This window comes from Xiphophorus couchianus, chromosome 2, assembly GCF_001444195.1.
Source record: "Xiphophorus couchianus chromosome 2, X_couchianus-1.0, whole genome shotgun sequence".
In the NCBI taxonomy this organism is placed as follows: domain Eukaryota; kingdom Metazoa; phylum Chordata; class Actinopteri; order Cyprinodontiformes; family Poeciliidae; genus Xiphophorus; species Xiphophorus couchianus.
In genome coordinates this window covers 22563375-22576768 of record NC_040229.1, presented here as the reverse complement: position 1 = coordinate 22576768, position 13394 = coordinate 22563375, and the positions used below count along the sequence as shown (strand labels likewise).

At 37.9% G+C, this 13394-nt stretch overlaps 1 protein-coding gene across 2 annotated transcripts in view; it reads right to left on the bottom strand.

Moving 5' to 3' along the window:
* Positions 1-13394, bottom strand: part of spon1b (spondin 1b) — a 91186-nt gene that overhangs the window by 29895 nt on the left and 47897 nt on the right. The window lies entirely within an intron of this gene.

Below are 13394 nucleotides of genomic sequence, written 5' to 3'. Positions count from 1 at the left end.
CAATGCAGTCAGTGGAGAAAATAAGTGTGGAGACTAAAAAAGAAGACATGAAGAGCAGATAAAAAAATATAGATTTCTTTGAGTCTTGTATCCTTTTAATTCAGTCGATATATTATCTTTGGAATTACATCTTTAAATGCCTCCATTATATGCCAGCTTCTTTCTGCCATTTTTACACAATGTGCTGATATCAATCACTTAACTAGAAAATTTCGGAAGAAATTGAGCCGGGGCCTGCCGAGGCGCGCCCGTCGGGCTTGGGCCCGGCGTCGTCACGCCACAAATCGGCACGGACGCTAAAGAACGCCGCGACGTAATCAATGGCATGCGGAGAACCGCAAGAACGTTAAGTCAGGCGGACGCGCACCAATCGGTACGATTTAAAATTTTGTCAAGGCATTTATTTTGGAAGTTTTGTTAAACCTCATTTGAAAGGGCCAAACTAATCCCATGCGTAATAGTCATTGGGTTAAAATAGTTATATAATGCGCAAAACACAAGTAGTTGATGTAAAAAATATTCAAGGCTTTTATTTTGAAATTTTCAATATGCTTAATTTCAAAGTTCAAAACTAATCCCATGTGTAACAGTTACTGAGTTAAATCAGTTATATACAGCCCATAGCAGCAATTAGTTCTAAAGGCCAGTTCAGTCCTGATCTGTTTCAACTGACTCTTCCTCCATAGATAGAACTACAGTGATGCGTATTTGTAGTCCTAACCACCAGCCAATAGCCTCTTGAGTTCCGTTGCTATGGTAAATAATGGTCTCAGCAGGTGTGAGCTCTGAGCTCTGAGCTCTGAAACACACAAATGTGTGTTTGAGCAAACACGTTTTACTGAAAAACAGCATTGGAAACAAATCCGTCCTGCTTGGGAACCGTAATACATATTCGAAAAGCGTTTGGAGCGTATGAGAGGGCAATGGGTCTTCTGCGATAGTCCCGAGATTCATATCTGTACCTCACTCAGAGCATTTACAGCGATGAGAGAAAGAAATGTTGTGCCCAGATCTGAACAGATGTCTGCTCTCACTCTAATTTGAGGAAAAATGAGAAACTTTGGGTCGCTTAGAGGCAAATTGTGGACAAACCGTAACTGGTATCGACGAGCCGTCTTCACTTTCGAAGAGATCACAGACGTATCTACAAAATGAAATTTGAATGGCATTTCTAGGTGAATTTGTGACGACACAGCAAATCCTCAAAAATAGGGTATTTCTAGGATTTTTCCCATTGACTTATAATGGGTTTTTTTTCGTAGTTTTTTGCGACTTATGTCCGCACGTTAATCCCGAATCCCACCAAAAGTAATAGCTCCAATGGCGTGAATTTTCTGCACGTTTTGATACCTCTTTTGTAGGTGTGCACGCAGCAGTATGAGCCGCATTAACGGTTACGGATGAAAAATAAATAATAATAATAATAATAATAATAAAAAAGAAACCTTTCTTGGGAGAATAGCAATAGGTTCCTGCCATTGCTTTGCATGGCAGGCCCCAACTAGAAAATTTCGGAAGAAATTTAGCCGGGGCCTGCCGAGGCGCGCCCGTCGGGCTCGGGCCCGGCGTCGTCACGCCACAAATCGGCGTCGACGCTAAAGAACGCCGCGACGTAATCAGTGGCACGCGGAGAACCGCAAGAACGTTAAGCGAGGCGGACGCGCACCATTCGGTACGATTTAAAATGTTGTCAAGGCTTTTATTTTGGAAGTTTTGTTAAACTTCATTTCAAAGGGCCAAACTAATCCCATGCGTAATAGTCATTGGATAAAATCAGTTAAATAATGCTCAAAAGAGCAATAATCTCATGTAAAAATTCTCAAGGCTTTTATTTTGAAATTTTCAGCATGCTTCATTTCAAAGCGCCAAACTAATCCTATGTGTATCAGTGCTTTGGATAAAAAAAGTCGCATAATGCCCAAAAGAGCAAATACCTGATGTAAAATTCTCAAGGCTTTTATTTTGAAATTTTCAGTATGCTTCATTTCAAAGGGCCAAACTAATGCCATGTGTAAGAGTGATTTTGGATGAAAAAGTCAAATAAAGCCAAAAAGAGCAATTACATCATGTAAAAATATTCGAGGCTTTTATTTTGAAATTTTCAGTACGCTTCATTTCAAAGGGCCAAACTAATCCCACGTGTAACAGTTACTGAGTTAAATCAGTTATATACAGCCCATAGCAGCAAGTAGTTCTAAAGGCCAGTTCAGTCCTGATCTGTTTCAACTGAGTCTTCCTCCATAGATAGAACTACAGTGATGCGTATTTGTAGTCCTAACCACCAGCCAATAGCCTCCTGAGTTCCGTTGCTATGGTAAATAATTGTCTCAGGCAAGTGTGAGCTGTGAGTCATACATGCTGGGGCAGACAATTCTCTCTTTGAGCCAGCCAGTTTCACCCAAAAAAAGCATTGGAAACAACTCCTTTCCATTCGGGAACCGTAATACATATTCGAAAACCGTTTTAAAGCGTATGAGAGGGCTATGTGTCTTCTGCGATAGTCCCGAGATTCATGTCTCTACCTCACTCAGAGCATTTACAGCGATGAGAGAAAGAAATGGTTTGCCCAGATCTGAAATGTTTGAGAAATATATGGGAGAGAGCCTGAGACAGCCTCAGAAAATCCCTGTCGCATGACTTTGCTCTGAAGCACCGTGACAGAAAACCGTACGGTCTAGATAAATTTCGAAAACATTTTACCGGAGCAGACATGCGTATCAATGTCAGGACCGATTTTGATACCAATCGTGCGATATTTGTGGGCGTGATGGTGATTTCAAAATTATTTTGGGATGAAAAATTCTCTTCATTTCTCACTCTAGCAGAGGGGCAATCAGTCTGAGGCACACTCTAATTTTAGGAAAAATGAAAAACTTTGGGTCACTTAGAGACAAATTGTGGACAAACCGTAATTGGTATCGACGAGCCGTCTTCACTTTCGAAGAGATCATGGACGTATCTACAAAATTAAATTTGAATGGCATTTCTACGTGAATTCATGACGACACAGAAAATCCTCAAAAATAGGGTATTTGAAGGATTTTTCCCATTGACTTATAATGGGGTTTTTTTTGTAGTTTTTTGCGAATTATGTCGCCATGTTAACCCCGAATCCCACCAAAAGTAATAGCTCCAATGGTGTGAATTTTCTGCACGTTTTGATATCTCATTTGTAGGTGTGCACGCAGCGGTATGAGCCGCATTAACGGTTACGGATGAAAAATAAAGAATTGGGAGAATAGTAATAGGTTCCTGCCATTGCTTTGCATGGCAGGCCCCAATAATAATAATAATAAAGAGACGCTTCTCTCCGACAATAGTAATAGGTTCCTGCCATTGCTTTGCATGGCAGGCCCCAATAATAAAGAAACCTTTCTTGGGAGAATAGCAATAGGTTCCTGCCATTGCTTTGCATGGCAGGCCCCAATGAGCTTTTCCATGTGCAAAGATAATAACTGAACAAACAGCTAAATAAGCTGGTTAAACAGTGCTAGACAGGGAGACATTAAAGCATGCATTCTGTGGTTACGATGCAACAACTTTGAAACACTGATTGTAGTTAAAAGAACTATGTTACACAGAAACAACTCTTATGGATTTAGTTTTAAATAGGTAGTCACACAACAACAAACAGTGAACAAAAGTAAAAATGGCTCTATGGCCTCTATACCATGTTAGGTTGTAGTTGTTGTTTGCATCATGTCATCGGTTATTAAAGGTTTTACAATATCTTGTTACAAATGGTTTTATTATCTACTGCACATACATTGTTTGCTGGCCACTGAGGGAGTACCAGAGTACTAAATAATTCTACTTAAAGATGTACTGCTGTAGTGATTGATGTTACTGTATTAGTAATGAAGCAATAATAATAATAAAAAACACCAAAACATAGTCAATGGCAAGTGATTGTGGAAAATTTACAGTGGTGCTCTTATGAGATCTCTCATCTATTTTCAACACTGCTGACTTTGAGATTTTGTTTCATAGATTCTGAGATGAATTTAGGCTTTCTTTACTTTGGTTTATTTCATATCTTTCTCCACAATCACACTGTAAGCTGCACAGGCAGGAACAGTATGGAGGGCGTTCTGGTTGTCTCCTATGTAATGATTAAATTAACATCATATAGACTTCAAAGTCCAGCAGACAGCACAAAAGGCTGGGTTCTAAATTAATTTAATCCCATTGGCTGGCCATGTCCCATGGTGATGTGTACTTAGATAGATGAGGGCAGTATCATGGAAGCATCATGAATCGTCACACCTCCTCACCACTTTGGATCCTCGATTGAAGCCTTAGAGGTGTGACAGCCACATATTGACTCTAAACCTTCAGCTAGACCATCCCTTATCTCATGCCACACCGAGATGCCAAAAAAGCATGACTTTAAAAATGTTATAAAAGAGTTTTCAGACAATGACTGCAGTGCAAATGCAGCACCAGCAGCTTCTCCACCTGTTGAATTCTCTATCTGTCAGAGATTTGCTGTCATCTGTTCTTTTCCAGCCTCCACAGCACCAGGTGTGACAGCAATAAAAATAAAGAGGAAACAGCTGAGGCACCGGACACATCTTTCAAAGAAATTACAAAGATTAGTGAGTGACATTGCTGGCAAACACGAGGGCATGCAGAGCTCAGGTGAAAGCTTCAGTAAAACGATTACTGTGACTCAGTGCTGCATCTGCACTGTGACAGCAAACATCTATATCTGGTCTGTCAAATAGATGGATGGAGAAAATGTGAAAAATATAAAAAAAAAAAAGGGACACAGAGAAGGAGAGGGATGGGAAAATTTAAAGGCACATTGGATGTAATGGCTCCAATCATTCAGCTCTTGTGCAACAATTTTCGAATGAAAAGCTGAATGGCTAAAGCCATTCAGTTTTATGTTCATAATAAACATAAAACAACTTAGATTATGACAAGATAAACATGTAGTTGCAGACCTCACCCTTCGCACAAAAAAAGTGTCCTTGTGACAGTTATGGGGTTCAATTTAAAGTCCACATGCCATTAACCATATAACATAATAGTTGAAGACATTTTGACTGCAGTAATCAACAGACTTGTGAAAAGAATTCCAATAAAAGGCTAAAAACATTACCATAAGCATGTTGCTTAATATTAATTCATGCCAATATTAGCTGAAACAGTGAACTTTGGACTGTTGTGTAAAGTATACTAATGGATTACTGTAACTGGAAGTTGGTGGCTTCAGTGGCCCAGGGTGTGGGGTTGTCTAGTGATGAGAACATTGTAGTGTCTGACTGAACAGGAGGACTCTTTGGAAATGCTTGAGAGAAACAGTCACACCAAAAGATAATGAGTGTGAAAAACAAGTTTAATCTATGAACTCTAGACGCAGTAGCCAAGACCTAAACATGCCTTGTGTGATACGTGTGTGATTATAATTACTTTGTGTTGATCAGAACCCTATGAAAGAGATGCTGTCCAGCGATTGGTGGGATTTCACTATGACTGGGTCAAGATTTCCTCGGGATTCGGTTGTGCTGTCTTAGGTTGCAGTTTGTAAGAAAACCTTGCTGTTCAAAGTCATGCATGCAGAGTCTTCTTCCTGAAGCATCACTGCACCAACATCTTGAGGACACTGACAGAAAACACCACAACATCTTCAAGTTTCCAGTTATATGCAAGACTGACTCATTTGTCACTAGCTAATAAACTAGCTCGGTTGGTTTTACATTTGCTTGTTTGACACCCTTTTTAAAAAAGCAAATGTCTGAACAGCAGGATTGATAGAATCAGTGAGCTGACAATCTCTGTTGAGTCTAGAAGGACTATTCCATCTGCAAGATTTAGATCTGGTAAACATATATATGTTATGGCTATCTAGTATAATATAAATTCACATTTAGGTAGTTTTTATTATTTGTAATTTCTTGTTGAATGAGTCAAGGGTCCTTCATGTAACATATTCATTATTTGGCAACTTTCAGCTTTTTTCAAGGGAGCTGTGTGCTTCTATTAAAATATTTCTTAGCACAAACAAAAGGCAACCTGCAGCATTTCCATGGCAAATCTCCTCAATTGGCTCAGTTCTGCCCAGTTATCGCTCTGTTCACTTTGGAATAAATTTTTGTCTGGAGAGACTCAATGACAAGAGGTTCTGTATTGTCTGTTTAGACTTGTCTAATAAAGGAAAATGAGCCTGGAGACTTTGGGAAAAGGTGTCTAATAAAAAATCAACACTGCACTAATGCAATTACAATTGCATAGAGGCTGTGGAACAGATTGGTTACGAGGCCACTATGTTGTAACTCAGTCAGATAAAATTCACAGCTCAAGTCAAAACATAAGAACTCACACACACACACTGTCTGAAAAATGGCAAACAATTTTAACAGTACAATTTTTATATAAAGGCGAGTAAATGATGAAACAGTTTAACCTGGGGGAAATAGACCGCAGTTCCACTCATCTTACAAGGTGTCTTCAATCATTTGCTGAATCTTATTTTGCAAACACAACTCTATGGGCTCAGGAGCTTACTTATCAGCCACCTGTGACATGAAGCTGTATCATCTGTCCAATTACGTTGTAATTTCCTTGTCCCTCAAGCAAACGGCTGTAATTGTACTGTACAAAATAACAACTTGCATTCCCTTAAAGCAACAGTGAGTTAAATGCACAAAGTCCACATCTTATTTTCCCTGAGGGATCACCAGTTCCAATTATTTAATGTGTTTTTCATTTCCAAGACATCTGATAAATTCTGGTAGTGAAATGGTTTGCGTTTGAGACATATTCATAACTTGGGTAGTAATTATATAGATCCAAATGTTGGCAGAATAATGTATGTGCTCTGAGATCTCCATCAATGCTCATACTCCAGCAAGTTGTGTTAAATTTAATTTCCTGACGAAAACCACAGTTTGAGTATACAAAGCTCCACAACTTATGTTAGAACACAGATTTAGTGAATGTTTTCCTGTAATTTAATGATGGAAGCTCTGACGCTCCTGGCCACTGGAGCAATATCATCCTTTAAAGGAAGAAAACTAGATTTTTTTTATGGTGCTGCTCAGAGGATTATTTTTGCAAAATGAAAAATCTCCACATGGTTTTTGACACAAAAAAAGACAGAATCACTATTCAAAGCCTGACAACCTTTGTCCTTACTAACCCCTTTAAAATTGAGGCTATACGGGAACGTAAATAACTCTACTGAGTAAGCAGTGTAGCATTTTTCAATAGAAATATAATATACAGAAACAAAGCAAACAATAAAAGCACATTACAGATCACGAAACACAGCAGGCACAAAATGAACAGTCTCAAGGTAAAACAAGAAATTAGACACCGACATTACCATAAAAACACATTGGCGGCATGAAAGAGCTTTTGTAATAAGAGCCTGGGTATAAAACAGGGAAAATGAGGAAACTGCTGCAGAAAACGATATGAATTTGCATTTGAAGTGGATCTGGAAATGGAGATGACATCCTAAAGACTGTTATCCAGTCAAATTCAGCTGCTCAGCTGAAAAAACCTCAGAGGCTTTTAAATCTTAAATGTCGTTTTTTTATGATCATCTACTGAAAGACGAGGGAAAGAGAGGGAGAAGAACAAAAGGTGGAAGATAAAAATATAATCTTATTAACCTCTGTAATTTAATACAAGTAATAAGGATTTTTATGCTTTGTGATGCCTCTTGTTCCCTCTTGTATCCTTTGTGTTTCTCTTTGATCTAAAATATGATGAGTCCTAAGTCTTGCATTATCAACAGTCAGTGAAATCTAGTATGCGTTAAATTATTGTATTTTAGAAAAATACATGTTTTGTATCATCTCTCATTATCCAGAGAGATGATTTAGAGCTATTCTACTGTAACACTACTCCTAGACTATAGGTCCCTTTTAGCTGAAAATTATATTTAAAACACTGCAAGGGAAGATCCAGAATGTGAAATTCTATGTAAAAAGACAGAGAATGGTTTTCATAAAGAAAAATGCCATTTCATCCAATTGTTGCAATCGTTCTGTTGCTGTTATTTGATTAATTATTGCACTTTATTCACAAACCAAAGGCACTATTCATGCAGGAGCAGTCCAGCCAATCAGGTCCAGAAGATTAAAATTAAACTGCATTTTATTTTATTTTCTTTTCAGAAAGAAACCATGTGAAGTGTAGACATTGCATATTTAAAGTGAACATGTTGGGGAGATTTCTGCTTCTCTCCACCCGATTATAGGTATGAAATAGGTAGATACAGTAAGTATTTTGTTATTGTTACACTGATTTAAAAAGTATTTCAAATGATAAACTTTGTTTGTTCAAAGGAGAAAGGGAATTTACCTATTTGAAGAGTTGCTGCTGATGCAGAAGTGCTTTTGACCAAACTCTTGTATTTCATCAAATTCTGCTCTGTTGTCATTTTTCTCTTTTTATTTTACACCAAGTTCTGCTTGAACTACTAAATTCTGAGACTTTTTCCATATTTTATCAAACACCGTTCTCAAACATCTGAAAGCAAAAAAGTTATCACACTTTACTATTTAAGACCTGAATTACAAACAAGTCAGAAGATTTACTTCTTGCTGACCTGGCCTTTGCATTCACAATTTTACTGGCAGTTAATTTACAGAAAGAACTACAATTCTGAGGTGTATAAAGTACAAGGAAAAAGGAGCAGCACAGAAACACCAAAAGCACAAAAAACCATAGATGTCACACAGAAGCACTGTGCAGACTGGTGAGGCAAAATAAAGCAAGGATCACAAGGGAGCAAAAAAAGTAGTTTGTTGGAGTGCAGATTGAGGTAAAAGGAGAAGAAGGGGGTCAGAGAGTGAAAGTCCAGTAATTGCTTTGACCTTGCGTTGAGACAGGGTGTAACTCAGTCAAAGCGAGTGATGAATTTCATGCCCTCAGCCCTGTTGTGGGAATAAAGCCACCACACTCAGGGTTTTTGTTTATGACCACTTCGAGCAAAACATGTAGGGAAGACAGAAGACTGGCAGTGGGAGATTCTGGGCGGGTGAGCTCTCACCGCAGCCAGGGGAAACTGTTAAATGGGAGAGATAGACTGAAGGGGATACTTAAGGTCCAGAGAAACAAGACGGATTGCAGATGGGAAAATTGACGTTTAGGGAAGATGGGTTGTGATCGTGTGACCTGTCAGATGGACGTTTATGAGTTTTAATAGACTGGACTCAGAGAATGACCTGCAGAAAGCTGCCCTTTCAGGTAAGTTACAGCAGCTCCAGAGTTTTCTAGCACAGACAATATATGTTTTTCTGATTATTAAAGTTTTATAAGCCCCACAGCAGCAGTAAAACTTGACATCTTGTACACTGCATCCACCAGGTGACCCCACTGTATGAAGGATTCTTCATAAGCCATTATGTGCTTTTTATGCAGTTTTAGACCCCAAGATTAGAACAGAATTTTCTAAGAGATTTCTGTTGAATTTCAGTGTTTTTTTATTTAAAACATTATAGCCATTAGCTTGTCAAACTGCACATATGTTTTGAGTCCAAATACTTTGAAAGAAGATAAAGAATCGCTAAAGCTTATATAGAAAACGCTGTTTGTGTTTAAACATCTCAACCAACTTGTTTCCTTTCTCAGAGAATTTCAGTCTTTATAGGTTAAATAGTTCTATCGACAGAATCCCTAATCTTTAAGGTTTGAAAATAAAAACATATGTATGTCATAATTATGGGTGTCTTAACGAAGAATATTTTGTTCCAGAAACGCCATTTAAGTGGTATTAATTACTAAGTGTCTACATTATAACCCCAATTTTTTCAACACAAAGGGGCTCAAGAGTTTTTAGATGCTTCTTGGTATTCAATATTTTATGTGATGCTCTGCTGTGAGTACAACCAAGCACTCAAGCTTCACATTTATATACAGTACAATCCCTGTTCTGTACTGCATTTCTTATCCCTTTAAACAAAAGGAGCACACTCTTAGTTGAGTTACCTGCATTCAATCCTTTTACTAGGTTCACTTATTTAATTTCTTCTTAAACACATAATCAGCCAGTCATATATTGGCAAACAAATGCACTCAGCCATCTAACTGTAGTTAATATGATTCTCTAAAGTTCAGAAAGAGCATGACAAAGATGAAGAAAGGGCATGGATGTTGGTTCCAGATACACTTTTCTGAGCAATTCAGTAATTCATGATCTACTTTGATTTAAATGGACAACTACTGTATATCTCTGGTCTACAGAGAATAGTAAAAGGGTGCAACCCTATGCTAGTAAATTGTACCTAATACATTGGCTGGTCAGTGTATGTGCTGTGTAGTAATGGATCACCAGAGTCTGGATATTCATCACATAATGGTTTTGATCAGATGGGTATCTATCCAGAGTGCTGTGAGGCTAAAAATATAAATCAGGGAAACAACTAATTTTATGTCTGTTCTGAGGCCAATAGTCACATTAGAAAATATGCCCTGCTAGTGATGCCCAACATTTTATCCAGCTTTGGCAGCAGAATGCCAAATGTATGCAGAAAGGGGGACATACTCCATCAGTTTCAAAGGACAACAAAAATACCTCCATCACACACAGTGACGGTAGTATATAAATCATATCAACCATTCTGTGATTCGTTTTTGTCTTAACATCATCCGATAACTTAAGGTAACACTTTTAATTTTGTTCAAATTCACCCTTAAGAAGAATTTCTATTCATTTTCAGAGACTCTCAGGGTCAAGTTAAGTTTATTTTGTTCTTAAGTCATTCAATACATTGTTTAGTTAGATAAATTTATTCGGTTGTTATTGTGAAGCTAACATCAACAGACTGTTATGAGCTATTAGCAGTCCATAACATACGAATGTCACTGCCTGATGATAAGGTTCGTCCCTTCACAGTAAAACATAAACCGTATCACATTACCTGTCTGAGCTGCAGTCTGTAGCTTTTCTTAGTTTTCCACGTCTGAGATTCATTTCAAATGCAATGAACTATAAAAGGACAAATACAACATCGTTGCACTCAATGAAAAATAAACCTTTGTGTAATCATCTGACACGTCAATGGGCTTCATGAACACTCTCTTAGGTAATTAATCACTGTTTGGCCTTTGCAACAGTCCCTAATGAAAGCATTTCCAACTTTCCATTTCTAAAAACAGCTACAGAGAAACAGTCATTAAACTGATGCAACCAGAACTACACAGAACTCTTAAAAGGTGCAACTGCCTCTCCGACTTCTATTTGAGTTCCCCGGTCCTCCACATTGCACGTCTCCCTCGAGATACCATGATAATTATCTTGTCATGGGCGAGATTGGTTTGTTGAACACAAGTGATTACACTGAGGCTGATTGGCGCAAAATATAACTGGCTCCAGCGTCTCTAATGAAGAGGGATGTGAACTGGTGTCGAGCTGCTGTCACACATTAAATGCCAACCCACATGTCAGAGCTGACACGGGCACTAAGGTGGAGATGAGGGCCCTGATTATGCCTTATCCTCCAATATCCGGCTGATAAGTGTTAAACAACGATGGACTTACAAGAATAACACAAAGCAGAGGAGAGGAAGAAAGGTGGCAAGAAAAAATATCTGGGTTATTTTACCTAAAAAATATAGATTTATTGTTACACATTACATATTTTTAAAATAAAAAATTAAATGACTTGTGGAAGCAATGTGTCTCTGTTCTTTATTCCTGATCAGGGAGGTGTGTACATGTTGCAAGCACATTGGAGGTGTGGTTGTCCTCTTACAGAGAACAAAGAATCTACCTGGCATGTTAAAATGCTCCCAACGTTGAAATGTGCCACTTAACTAAGGAGAAACCAGTTATGTGGTTGCTTCACAGCAATGGTCTACAAGTCTAAACCTAATTGACTTTGTTGGTTCAAATTAAACTAAAAAAATTTATGAAAAAAAGAGATTCTCCAATTTATACCAGTTCAGACTCACATGTGATGTATGTCTTTACGTTGCTGCAAGGATTTATTTTACAACACAATCGCAGGGATAGAAGATGTTTTCTTTACAATGAGAGTCTTGCATTCAGGTTTAAACTCAAAGTTTTTCCACTTTGAAGCATCAGTAAAAAAAAATACAATCACATTTAGAACGCTAATTAATAAGTAATTACAATGGTAAATACATTTTAAATAAGACCCCAATAAAATTCCATTGCTGGAAGCAGCAAAGGATAGACAATTATAGAAGTTTGTTCTTTTTTTTAATTGTTCAAAATCTGGTAACACCCTGTTCATTAGTTTTGATTCATAAGTCAAAACTATGCATTTCTATGGTTACCAATTCAGAAAATCAAAAAAACTACATCCTGCCAAATTTACAAACTTTTATCAGGCAATGTAGAGTTGTGCAGTGCTGCACAAAATGGATGGAAAAATGAAGAAGGAGGATGACCTCAGATTCATCTATTTCACCTCAACTCATTAGTTGAGATGTTGACACAATAACTGGTTTGAACAAGACAATAATTGTAAACACACATAGAAACTAGCCTTGGAATGGATAAAGCAAGTCGAGCTGTAGCCCTAGGAATGACCTTTTGTAAGCCCTGACCTCAGCGCTGTTGACAATAATAGACTCTAACTTAACAAACATGCTTAACTGAGCTCAACCAATTGTAGTAGGACGCACAGTCAAATATCCAGACAAAACTAAACATGAATCTCATCAAACCCGCCCTTGTTGTTTGTGTTCTTGGGCAAGTCATGTCAACCACCTTGACTGCTGGTGTTGGAGAGAACAGCCTATTGGACAAAATTGCAGCCTCACTCTTTGCTATCATCAGGGTGTGAATGTACCCTTTCAAATCACAACTTTACACAAAGATTTGATGTTAATTATTATTATGATTAGTTAGTGTGGAGACTAACAAGTTGATATTAGCTGAGATTGTTAGTCAAACTACCTGTCTGCTGCCTCGTTGCTTGTAGATTTCCAAGTGTAGTTGTAAATTTTTGTCGCTTAAATAGCAGAAATTGGGCAGTTTTTATTTAGTTTAAAAACTGCAACTACCCATGTAGTAACCAGAAAAATTTTAAATAGCCAATTTTCTCTTTCTTGTAAGAAAAAAGTGCAGCAGCCTTTGCTCATCCAGCTGACTGGAGTTCAGTCCTGGCTACTCTTTGATAAAACAACCAACAAAACAGCTCCCTGCAGCACTTCCTCCCATGTCTCATTAAAATCACTTTCTTTCAAACTTAGGAAGAGAACGATGTAGAATGAGTTTGAAACTACATTCTAAAAACCTGTTCATGTTGAGGGCATTTACTAAAGGCTTGAAACTTTTGTTTCGATGAAACTTATAGTTAGGCTAGCTTGATTTATTCAGCACTTTTTTTGTAATTATGCTGTTAAAGGCGTAGGGTGCTTGAGGACAAACTGATCACTTTTTTAACTTTTCTCTTCTGCTACTC